At 33.4% G+C, this 13,080-nt stretch overlaps 1 long non-coding RNA gene across 1 annotated transcript in view; it reads right to left on the reverse strand.

The window, feature by feature from the left end:
* Positions 1 to 600: 600 nt before the first annotated feature.
* The window catches only part of LOC147917321 (uncharacterized), a 98,045-nt gene continuing 85,565 nt past the window's right edge, over positions 601 to 13,080 (reverse strand). The window contains exons 2-4 of the long non-coding RNA XR_015552091.1: positions 12,905 to 12,979; positions 7,401 to 7,462; positions 601 to 1,108 (exon numbers count right to left, since the gene is read on the reverse strand). This is a non-coding gene — a long non-coding RNA (uncharacterized LOC147917321). The remainder of the gene's footprint in view (positions 1,109 to 7,400; positions 7,463 to 12,904; positions 12,980 to 13,080) is intronic.

Genomic DNA, 13,080 nt, shown 5'->3' on the forward strand with positions numbered 1-13,080 from the left:
GATTTGATGGGGCACTTTAAGAAAGGTGAGTGCATCATTTGGGGGCCCATGGGTAGAATACTATGGACTAAATGTTTGTGTCCCCCTAAAATTCATATGTTGAAACTCTAAGACCCAATGTGATGGTATTTGGAGGTAGTGTCTTTGGGAGGTAATTAGGACGTAAGGGTGGGGCCCTCATGTTGAGATTAGTGTCCTTTTAAGAAAAGACAGAAGAGCTTGCTTCCTCTCTCTCTCTCCACTATCTAAGGATACAACAACAAGAAGCTGGTTGCAAACCAGGAAGAAAGTCCTTACAAAGAACCTTGACCTTGGACCTTCCAGCCTCCAGAACTGTGAGAAATAAATGTTGCCTAAGCTACCCTGTTTATGGAATTTGTTATAGCCACTAGAGCTGACTAGCACAGCTAGAGTTGGAAGAAACTTCTTATGTCTCAAATTTTGATAGTGTGTTTTCTATTGGTAATCTAATTATTTTTTATCTTTTTATTATATTTTTCCATAGTCATCTAACATCTCCACCAGCTAAATAGTAATTATTCCCATTACCCCCCTCTCCACTTTTTTTCAGGCAAAGTAACTAAACTAGTAAACTGCCTCTTGAATATTTTCTTGGTATTTATTAGCAAGGCTATACAAGGATCCTAAGATTGGTGGGGAAGCAGGGAGCTGGCTATATCACAACATCTATCATGCTCGGTGTCAACAACATTAATTTAGATGTCTCCTTACCATCATACGGCCAATTTAGGGTTGTCAGTATCTGTGATACTTCTTTCTCTTCAGAAAGTAGATTCTACTTGACAGTCAGAGATGGAGCAAGGCAGTGTATATTCTTAGGGTAAGTGTGGCAAACTCCTGTCTTTACCACTGCAACAGATTGGTTTTCATACTACTCACAATAGAACGCTCACAGGAGTTTGCAGCCGCTTGGGATCAGTTGACAACCCAAAAAATCCCTTTAAATCAGCATTATTTAGTATTAGTGATGTGATCCTCTTCCCCTATGGTTTATTCTGAGAATTCATGCTGGCAAGGATCAGTCAGTCTTCCACTGCAATTTCTTCACAAAATGACCTTTAACAGAATACCCTCTGGATTCCATGGCCTGCAAGGAAATCAATGGTTACAAGTGATTTACTTTTCTAGTAAATACGTGGGCTAAAGTGGCCGAGGAAGTGTGAGAAGTCTTTCAGCAACCAGAAAATCTGATCTTAATTCATTCTCTGCCAATATTCTAATTTCCTCCTTTGAAGGTCTGGTTTTCATCAAAGCTGATATTAACAGCAAAGGAATAGTATTTTTTGTTATTTGTTCTTCTGTTTCACCATCTCTTTCTATCCACTTAGCTAATTCCTTCAGGTCTAAATCTATTTCCTTAAAATTGCATTGGTAAGATTTGTTATCCATATTCTGCCACAAGGCTTTTGTCAATTAATACCAAGGATATAGAGAGAGCCATCCCTGCATCGAGTAATCTTGGTACTTTTCCTCCCCTTCCACTCTTAAAAAAATGTGCCATAGCCTTAAAGATTTATGGGTGTGAAAAGCAAGGTAGAATTGACAAAGTTGACTTAGACAAATCATAGAGCTCACCTCCACTGGTGTATTTGACTATTCTTACAGAAATATGGCACTGTTTTTATTGTTGTAATTTTACAGTAAGTTTTGATATATAGTGGAGCATGTCCTCTCATATTTTTCTTCAAGATTATGCTGCCTAATTTTACTTCTATGCATTCATATAAATTTTAGATTTAGCTTGTAGATTTCCAGTAAATTACATTGCATTTGGAATAAGATTGCATTGAATGTAAAGATTAATTTAGAGTGAATAGATGTTTTTATAATATTGAGTTTTCCCATTGATGAACAAGGTATTTCTTATCTTTAAATCTTTTAAAATTTCTTTCAGTCATGAATGAGATTACCTTACATTTTTTCCTTCATGTAATGTCCTTGTCTAGGTTACACCTGCCTGCCTTATTAACACACACACATGATGTTGATAACTGCTTTTCTTTTTTGTGATTCTCTAAAAGAGTTAACAAAGATTAGGACTTTCTTTATAGTTCATAGAATTTACTGGTAAAAATGCTTGACCTAGAATTTACTTTGAAAAAAAATCTTTGACAACAGTTAGGTTATCTTTAATTAATGTAGAGACCTTACTATTCTCTCTCCCTTCCTTCCTTCCTTTCTCATTTGTCTGAGTAAGTTGCATTTCGGGCAAACTTTTCCATTTCATCTAAATTTGCAAATTGCTTGGAATAAAGTTTTTCATAATATCCTTTTTTTTGGTGGTTTAAGGATTCATACTATTGTTTTACCTTTCCATTTCCTTTTTCAATTCACATTCAAAGGGTGTATCAATTTTATTAATCTTTCCAAAGAAACAACTTTTGGCTTTGCTTTTTATTTTCCCCCTCTTGTTTATTGGTTTTCTATGCAAATTTTGTTTTTATCTTCAATGTTTCCTTCATTCTTTCTTAGATCTAATTTGATGTTCTTTTACTAGATTCTTTGAAGTAAGCTTAGAACACTGATTTTTAGCTTTTATTCTTTTCTAATGCATGCATTTAAATCTATAGACTTTCCTAGATTCATAATTTTAGCTGTATCCTTTCAGTTCTGATGTGTAATATTTCAATTGTAACCAGATTAAAATATATTTTTTAATGTATGGTGGTGTTCTTTAATTTATGCTTTTATTTTTAAAAAGCATATGGCTTAATTTCTGAACATTTGATAATTCTGTAGTTATGTTTTATTGATTTTTAGTTTAATTGCTGTGTTGGTCAGAGAATATACTTTATATATTTTCAAGCCTCTGAAATTTGTTGAGACTTACTTTATACCATACACATGGTCGACTTCATAAACTGATCATTCAAAAACAATGTATATTCTGCAGCTATAAGATGCAATGTTCTACATCTGTCAATTAGGTCAAGTATATTAATCAGATTATATTCTTACTACTTTTTATCTCTTCTATTAGTTGAAGTGAGAGGTATAATAAATATTTAACAATGACTGCTATTTTGTTTATATCTATTTCTAGTTATGTCAATATTTACTTTATATACTTTGAAATGATAAGTGCATACAAATTTAGAAGCTAAAGATACAATATTCCTAATATATTGAAACTTAAAGTGTCCTTTTTCATCTATTAGTGCTTTTTTATTAATGTCTTTTTTGATATTAATATTTATAACATTATTTGGAGTAGTGTTTGCATGGCCTATCTTTTCTTGTTTTTTCCTTCAACCTTTCTGTGTTCTTATATTAGAGATGTGTATACTAGAGACATCTTATAGTTGATTATGCTTTGTTTTTGTTTTTTATCCAGTGTGATACTTTTTGCTCTTATTTGGAGAAGTTAAACATTTAAAACAATATTTTTATATTTGTGTTTAAACTTTCATCTTATTATTTGTCTCATTTATTCTATATTTCTTAATTAATCCTTTCTTGCATTCTTTTGGATTATTTATTATTCCACTTATTCCTTCAAGTAGCTTTAAGACTAAACAGGTTTTTTTTCCCCATTATTTTAGTGGTTATTCTACTAAAATAACACATTTGACTTATCACTTTCAAATATAAATTAGCATTTTTATCTCATTCAGTGCAATGCAGGGACTTTAGGTCCATTTCCCTTAATTTGCAATGTGTATATTTTTAAAATATACTTTAATTTTTTCTATATACAAAACACAAGATATTATTATTAAAATATATATTCATTTTTATATATCCGTATATTTACCATTTTTATTCTTACTCATTCTTTTGTGCATCTTGGATCTTCTACCTGAAATAGTCTTCCTTAGGCCTGATGAAGTGTTTTATTTTTCCTGAAAAATAGTTTTATGTTTTTTTTTTAATACTGGATATAGAATCCTAGCTTGTCAGTTTTTTTCTTTTGATAAATGAAGCCATCCTTCCACTATCTTCTGGCTTCAATTTTTTGTCTGTATATTGAAAAGTCACCTTCCAATAACTGTTATTCTTTGAAGTTACTCTGTCTTTTTTTATCTTGTTACTTTGCAGATGTCCTCCTTGTCTTTGGTTTCCAGTAATTTTACTGAGATGTAGTAGGTGTCATCTTCTTTGAATTTATCCATACTGAATAGCCGTCTTTATTTTATTTATTTTTGTGTGTGTGTAAGGAAGATCAGCCCCTAGCTAACATCCATGCTAATCCGCCTCTTTTTTTTGGTTGTGGAAGACTGGCTCTGAGCTAACATCTATTGCCAATCCTCCTCCTTTTTTTATTCCCCCACCAAAACCCCAGTAGGTAGTTGTATGTCATAGTTGCACATCCTTCTAGTTGCTGTATGTGGGACACGGCCTCAGCATGGCCTGACAAGCTGTGCGTCGGTGCGCACTCAGGATCCAAACCCCGGCCGCCAGCAGCGGAGCGCGTGCACTTAACTGCTAAGTCACTGGGCCGGCCCAGCCGTCTTTAAACTATATGCCCTCATTATAATTTTTTTTCTTTCTTTGATGAAATCCTATCTCAGTCACCATATCCTCAAATATTTCTTCTGCCACATCCTTGTTTCCCTTCCTCTGGGACCCCAATTGCATATATCTTAGACATTTTCACTCTATATTTTATGTCTCATCATATCTTATATATTTCCCAATTTTGGTCTTTCCTTGCTTCATTTTGTGCATCATCTTCTGAACTGTCTCCCAGTTCAATACTTTTCTCTTTAGCTGAGTATGATTTGCTATTAAATTCATTCATTGTGTTCTTAATTTCCACTATTATAGTTTTCAGTTATAGAATTTCCATTTAGTTGTGTGTATAGTAGTCATGTCTCTGTTGAAATTTGCAATATTGCATTTATATGCTTGAACATATTAGGCATAGCTATTTCAAAATCTCTGTCTGATACCCCTCTTATCTGCTTCTTCTGAACATCTCTTTGTATTTTCTATTATTTCACTTGTTTTTCTATTATGTTGTCATGAGTCCTCTGCTCCTTTTCTAAAATCGTAACTGGATATTCTTATATGAATATTTGTAGAAATAATTTAAGAACGATTTGATCATCTTCCTTCAGACAGTATATGAGAGTTCCAGTTCCTCCTCATACTCACCAACATTGGTATGGTCAGTCTTTTTCATTGTAGCCATTCTATTAGATATGTAGTGGTATTTCATTATGATTTTAACATTCATTTCCCTAATGACTAATGACTTTAAGCATATTTTCAAATGCTTATTTACAATCTGTTTATCTTCTTTGGTGAAGTATCTGTCTAATCCTGTCCACTTTTTCAAGGGTTATTTGTTTTCTAATTGAGTTGTCAGAATTCTTTGTATATTCTGAATGCGAGTCCGTTACCAGATATATGCTTTGCAAATATTTTCTCCAAGTCCACGGCTTGTCTCTTTTTTTAGAGCACTTTTAGGTTTACAGCAAAATGGAAAGTACAGTTAGTTCCCATATGCCCCACATATACTCACACATACGCACACACACTTACACACACACACACATAGCCTTTCGTACTACCAACATCCTGCACCAGAGTGCTACATTTATTACAATCAACAAACCTAAACGGACACATCATTATCATCCAAAGTCCATAGTTTACCTTAGGGTTCTCTCATGGTGTTGTACATTCTATGGGTTTGGACAAAAGTATAACGACATGTATCCACCATTATAGTATCGCAAAGAATAGTTTCACTGCCCTAAAAATCCTCTGTGCTCTGCGTATTCATCCCCTCCTCCCCCCAACCCCTGGCAATCTCTGATCTTACTATCTCCATAGTTTTTAGTTTTGCAGAATGTCACAAATTTGGAATCACACCATAGACTTTCAAATTAGTTTCTTTAACTTAGGAAAATGCATTTAAGATTCCTCTATGCTTTTTCGTGGCCTGATAGCTCATTCCCTTTTAGTACTGATAACATTTTATTGTCTGGATGTGTCACAGTTTATTTATTCATTCACCTACTAAAGGACATCTTATTTGCTTCCAAGTTTTGGCAATTATAGATAAAAGTTGCTATAAACATTAGTACATAGGTTTTTGTGTGGACATAAATTTTCGACTCATTTAAATAAATATGAAGGAGCACAATCGCTGGATCATACGGTAAGACTATATTTAGTTTTTTAAAAAACCTTAATTGTCTTCCAAAGTGGCTGTACGGTTTTGCATTCTTACCTGCAATGAATGAGAGTTTCTGATGTTCCACATCCTTGGTAGCATTTGGTATTCTCACTGTTTTGGAGTTTGGCCATCCTAATAGGTGTGTAGTAGTATCTCATTATTATTTTGATTTGTGATTCCTAATAGTAGGTGATATTGAACATCTTTTCACGTGTTTACTTGCCATCTGTACATCTTCTTTGGTGAGATATCTGTTCAGGTCTTTTACCCATTTTTAATTGGGTTGTTTGTATTCTTATTGTTAAATTTTAAGAGTTTTTGTATATTTTGGATAATAGTCCTTTATCAGCTGTGGCTTTTACAAATATTTTATCCCAGTCCATGGCTTGTCTTCTCATTCTCTTGATAACCTGTCTTTTTACTCTCTTAAAATTGTCTTCGAAGAGAAGTTTCTAATTTTAATAAAGTTCAGTTTATCAATTTGTTGTTTTTTTATAGGTTGTGTTTTGGTGTTACATCTTACAAATATTTGCATGACCCAAGTTAACAAAAGTTTTCCATTGTGTTTTCTTCAGGAAGACTTTTAAAGTTTTACGTTTAGGTCTATGATCCAGTTAATTTTGATATGATATGAGGTATAAATCAAAGAACTTTTGTAAATTTGTGGTTTTGTTTGTTATTGTACGGCCATCTCCTAACTAAATTTCTGTTACACATTAGGCCATCAATAAGGGTTGCTAAATGAATGATTGAATAAATAAATAAAATAAAATTCATTGCAAGAAAAAGGTACTCCATTAGCAGTTCTATTGGTACTGCACATTCTTCTCTAGATGTACTATTAGATACTTCAAATTGTTGTTTGTTCTTTCTAATTTTAAGACTCTAATTCATCTGGAATCTTATTGTTCTGTCTGGTATGAGGAACAAATTTACTTTTTATCCATAATGACATTTAACATTTTATTGTTAATATATCACATCTTATTTGTCACATGCCAAATGATTATACAGATTTTATTTTATTTCTAGAATTCCTCAGTTAACTAATTTATTTTAAAACCTAATTGTCATACAATTTCAACATTCTTTTTCATGTTTTAATTTGGTAGAACATATTTCCTATTGTGACTCTTTTTCCAGTAAAAAAGTTTTCTTGCCTACTTATTTTCCTATATCAAGTATATTAACATATTTTTAGAGACTCTTATTAGATCATTAAATTTTTAAACAGCACATAATAAATACTTACCACAAGTTCTGCATTAACTTGAAATACATCTTCTTCTTTAGTACATTAGGTTCTCCCCACTCCTAGATGAGAATGTATCATTTAGTTTGTTACAACATTCTTTTTGTATTGACAGAATTTGGTATCATTGTAATTTATGTTTTCTATTTCTCTTGCTAGGTTGGGTGACTATTTAATTTTTGTTCATATTTTGAATGAATGTTCTTTTTACATGTGCACGTGTTTGTATAAAATCCTTTGCTGTTTACATTTAGTTTTTCACTATATAGGATATGCTCACCAAATTTGTCATACAGGGCATAATGTGAAACTTACTAATAACATAAAATAGGCTAATACTTCTAAAATTGGTTTTCACTTACTGTAATCTCCATGGGTTTGGTACTATTTAGCATTAGCCTTTCTGGAAAGCACCTTTTCCCTTTGCTTTTTTGATACCCATCTTTATAGGATTCTCCTTCTTTCGATTCTTTCTTCTCAGTTCCCTGTGTACAAATTTATTGCTCTCTCTCTATCCGTAGTGTTCTCTGTTCACTTCTCCTATCATTCTACAGTCTCCTTGATAAACTATTGCTTTAAATTGCCATATTTCTGATTATGATCTCCAAGACCTTATTTTTTGTTCAGGAATCTTCCTTAATCCCTAGACATTATTCTCGTCTTCTGGATATTTCTATCTAAATCGCCCATTAGTATTCCAATGACAATATCTTTAAAACTTAAATAATCATATTCTTCACTCTCATCTCCCAAACTATAAATGAAATCTTTTCATCCTCCTGCATTTCATATTTCTATGAATGCCACCCAAGCAATAAACCTTACCATCTGAGACCCCTCTCTCTATATCGCATCTTGAATATAGCCAGTTATCACCAAATCTTGTTTTTCTACCGCTAAAAGATCTTGCATTTTCCTTAACTCCGCCTTTGCTCAAGTTCAGCTCTTCAGCATTTTTTAGTAATTGTATTATTTCTTGTGCCAATCCTTCTCTTGCTCCCAACCTATGCTCCATAGCACTGCATGATAAATCTGTCCAAAAAGTAAACCATTTTACTGGACCCAGTAATTTCTTCTACTCTCTAATGCTGTCTCTTCATGGTGTCCAAATATTCAACTGCAAAGGAAAAAGTCAGTCAATACCACCTGTTAACTTCTCTTTTCAGTGAATAAAACCTTGACTGCTTTCTATAGTATCATGTAGGTGTGACTTATTTGATCATCCTTTCAACACATTTAATGAACGCATATTATGAGCCAGGAATTATACCAGACACAGATGATACAAGATGAACAGGATGTTATCTCTACCTTCGTCGGTTCAAGCGAGAGACCCAGAAATGCAAACAGAAAAATCACAACACAAAATAATTGCAATTTCTGAATATGAATATAATTCTATGGCAACATAAGATATTGAAAACAAACAAAAACCCCTGCACTCACAAGCAGGATAAGGTTTACAAGGTTTGGACTGATTGGGAAGAATGACTATGAGTATGATATGTGAAGAAATGAAAGATGGGCTTTTTGGGCAAAGGAAACTGATATTTATCAAAGTATAAGTCAAAAAATTGAACGTAGTAGAGGAGTAATGAAATTTCAATATTTTAGGGATGTGATGCATATAATAAGAGAGTATGATGAGATAGAAACTCAGAAGGAAGCAAAAGGCCAGGAGGGTCATCTCCATTTTACTGAGATTTTCCTTCATGTATTTAACAAGTGGATAACATTACAATTGTGATGACAGATAATAGAAACAAAAAAATCATATTAAGTTCACCTTTAGCGTGCAAATATTCCAAATTATTTGTGAACCTGAATATATTACATTTTTAGAAAATCTAAATAAATGTGTCTGGTAGGAAAAATTATAGGAGATTTAAAATTTCAATGAGGGGCCGGCCCGGTGGCTTAGCGGTTAAGTGTGCACGCTCCGCTACTGGCGGCCCGGGTTCAGATCCAGGGCGCGCACCGACGCACCGCTTCTCTGGCCGTGCTGAGGCCACGTCCCACATACAGCAACTAGAAGGATGTGCAACTATGACATACAACTATCTACTGGGGCTTTGGGGGAAAAAAAAAGGAGGAGGATTGGCAATAGATGTTAGCTCAGAGCCGGTCTTCCTCAGCAAAAAGAGGAGGATTAGCATGGATGTTAGCTCAGGGCTGATCTTCCTCACACACACAAAAAAAAAATTTCAATGAGGATATTGTATTGTTTCAATCGTTAAAAACATTTAAATAACATCACTGCTTCTAGAATTAGAAATTTAATATAAATCTGAAATATCAAAACAAAAATCTGGATGTTTAAAGGTGCTGCTTTGAATTGAAAGGTATATTATTGAAAGCTAAATTTAGAAACATGAAATTTAGTATATAGTTAGAATTATTAGCCTATCTCAAGAAATTTTTCTTTGATGTTGGTTATATTTTTTTGCACAATATCATAACTCAGTCTCTTCCTTGGTAAGTATCCTTCGTGCTGTCTAACTTTTGTGGGTGGTATTTGTCTGTTAACTAAACTCCACTCTCCTTGTGCATAAAATACTCCTTGTTCTTCATTTAGCTCTTCAGTATGCCCCAGTTGAGCTAACTATGAAATCTTTTCCATTTCCTTGAAACTTTTATTTCATCTTTTCTACTCACTTCAATTGAAATATTTCAGTACTTAATATTTTCTGTCACATCTTTTTAATATATTCTTAAAACAGGAAAAAAAAGCCAACCAAGTCTCACATCCATAAAAGGGAAGTTTTTTTTTTTCTCAATATGGTTAAAAAATAAAATACAGAATCTCTGGAAGCTAGAAGGACATAAAGTTCTCATCCTTTGTGACAGAGCTCATTTTTATTCTCAAAAAAGTTATCAAAAACTTTTTTCCAAATACCCATTACAGAATTTCCCATAATGTGGTACACATTCCACTGGATCATCTCAGAAGACTGTTCATAGTTAATAGGTGGGCATTTTTTATCTCAATATTCTTCAATTAATGTTAATGTGTACTAGAAAATTTTAACTATCAAATAAATGTTTTCCCAAATATTATTGCTTAAGATGAGGAAATAATTATTTAAATTTAAAAATAACTGATATATTGCTTCAAAAAAATCAAATAGGGCCGGTCTGGTGGCTTAGCGGTTGGGTGCACACGCTCCGCTACTGGCTGCCCGGGTTCGGATCCCGGGCGCGCACTGACACACTGCATCTCGGGCCATGCTGAGGCCACGTCCCGCATACAGCAACTAGAAGGATGTGCAACTATGACATACAACTATCTACTGGGACTTTGGGGAAGAAAAAAACAAAAGAGGAGGATTGGCAATAGATGTTAGCTCAGGGCCAGTCTTCCTCAGCAAAAAGAGGAGGATTAGCATGGATGTTAGCTCAGGGCTGATCTCCCTCACAAAAAAAAAAAAAAAAAAAATCAAATAAATAAGAAGTGGTCAAAAGGTACAAAAAACAAATAAATAAATGAGAGGTGACATGCGCATAAGGAAAAAGTTGTAACATTGAATAAAGATGACTGAGTTTTTTGCAACAATGTTAATTAAATTCGAAGAAATCAATTTCTTCAGCGACTTCTTATTACTAAGATAAAGTACACTTCCTACAACATAGAGCTCAATAATTATTGATTATTATCATTGTTTATTAATCATATGAAGAAAAACATCTGGTAGTTAAGGGAAAGGCATATTAGCTCAAGTAATATCTAACTGCACAGATTAAATTTGCTTCTTTGGATGATTAAATTACTTTTATTTTTGTTTCCTTCAATTCCCAAGCTCTGTGATCCTGAGTTAGAGGCAGAATGTTTTTTTGGTTTGGGGAGGAGTCACAGAAGGCAGATGGACTCAGAGTCTTACAACTGAATTCAAATGCACTTCTTAAAAGAAACCAAATTATGGGGGAAAAAAAGAAAAAGAAGAGATCTTTTCCATTTTGTTTTCACATTGGTAAATAGGATAAAATATAAACACTAAACCCTCAAGCATTTGCTTTACATTTTGAGTGAAGATAACACGGTGTGTCTTTGCTTCCACAGGTAGGAAAACTGGACCCCAGAGAGATTAAGAGTCACAGGTTATTATGACAAACTAGCCTTGAACACAGGTTTCCTGACAACTAATCCAATACCCTTTATACTCTGATGTTTTGAGTTATGGGAAGGGAGATTAAAGTCATCTTTCTAAAGCAAGATAATTATTAGGAGTAAAGAAGTAAACACTAAACATATCAATAATTACAAATATTAGTTTGGATGTGGATTATTTATTTATAACAGTAAAGCTAATGTAAAGTGGATACAGACAAGTGCTTTTAAATTTAAATGAAACATATATGCACCTATAAAACCATCAGTCACAGATAAAAAAATTCAATAAACTCTCTTGCCCAAGGACCTAGTCCCGAGTAATTGATTAAGCCAGTTGCTCCATGCACATCACTGTTTGGCTCTTTAGATCTAATTGTAGGTTTTATAAGCAATCATAACTCAGTAAATCAGACCAGACAGTGTGCTTGGATGCATTTCTTTTGGTAAATTGGCCTAATATGTAGCAAATAAGCAACAACCTTCTTATTTTCCATGCATTGAGTTTTTTCAATGACAAGTTATCATGAATCATCAATCTGAAAAGGGAATTTTTAAAAAGTGAAATGGGTTTTGAAGAACTATCCTAAAACAGTTGTAACTCTATAATAGGCCATTTCTTTTCACTAGCCAGTACTGTTCAAGTCCCTCAAACACAGTTCAACCACAAGAAAATATTTGCTGGACAAATTATCTGAGACCGTTTTTCACTCTGTTTTGAAGCTGGAGGCATATATGTATTTTGTTTCAAACAGCTCTTTGATTTCTGATAAGTGAAAGATAAAGAACATTCTGTGTAATGACAGCGTGTTTTGGGGTTTACTCACTAGAGCTCTTTATATTTTAAATAGACCTGAATGGTATATAATTATGATTTCACTGGATATTTGATATTTACAGGCAGATTGAATTTTCCCTATAATAATGCCACTTGAATGATTAGTGTAACAAAAAATTGATAAGAAAAACATATTTACTTTCTTCATTCTTTTGCCTACTGTTCTTATAAACAAGAGTTCCAACAAAGTTCTGTTCATTTCTCTTCGAAATAAGGAATGATTTAACAGGTTTTTTCCCTCATTCTATAAGGAAGAGGTCATTATGTTAAATACTATGTTACTTAAAACTAGTGACCTGTAAGAAAAACCATATTTGCTTTTCACAAAGAAAATTATAATGCCTCAGAAGAAAAACAGCACAGCAACCTGAAGGGTTTTTTTCTTAATAAATCTTAAACATATAGCATGTAGCATATTAGCATTTCATTATCAGTCTCTCAATTACAAGAAATAAGAAAGAGCGATAGGATGTGGGTAGACATAGGCATTTGACAAGGTAAATGGAGAGAAAGTCGCACCTGAATATGAATCAGGGAAAAGAAAATATTTCTCACACTTACCATTTCCTGAGGCTAGTGGTCTCTCGTGAGAGCAGCCTTCCAGCACCTGTTTCTCTCCCAGTGTGACTTCTTTGACTCGCAAAAAGAAATGGATGTTATAAAGGCAAATTGAGATCTATTTTCAGTGGTTCTTTAGACTCCTATGAGCATTAAATGTATTTTGCTTTTCGTTGAGC

Source organism: Ceratotherium simum, chromosome 4 (assembly GCF_057802395.1).
Source record: "Ceratotherium simum simum isolate JZ-2026a chromosome 4, ASM5780239v1, whole genome shotgun sequence".
In the NCBI taxonomy this organism is placed as follows: Eukaryota; Metazoa; Chordata; class Mammalia; order Perissodactyla; family Rhinocerotidae; genus Ceratotherium; species Ceratotherium simum.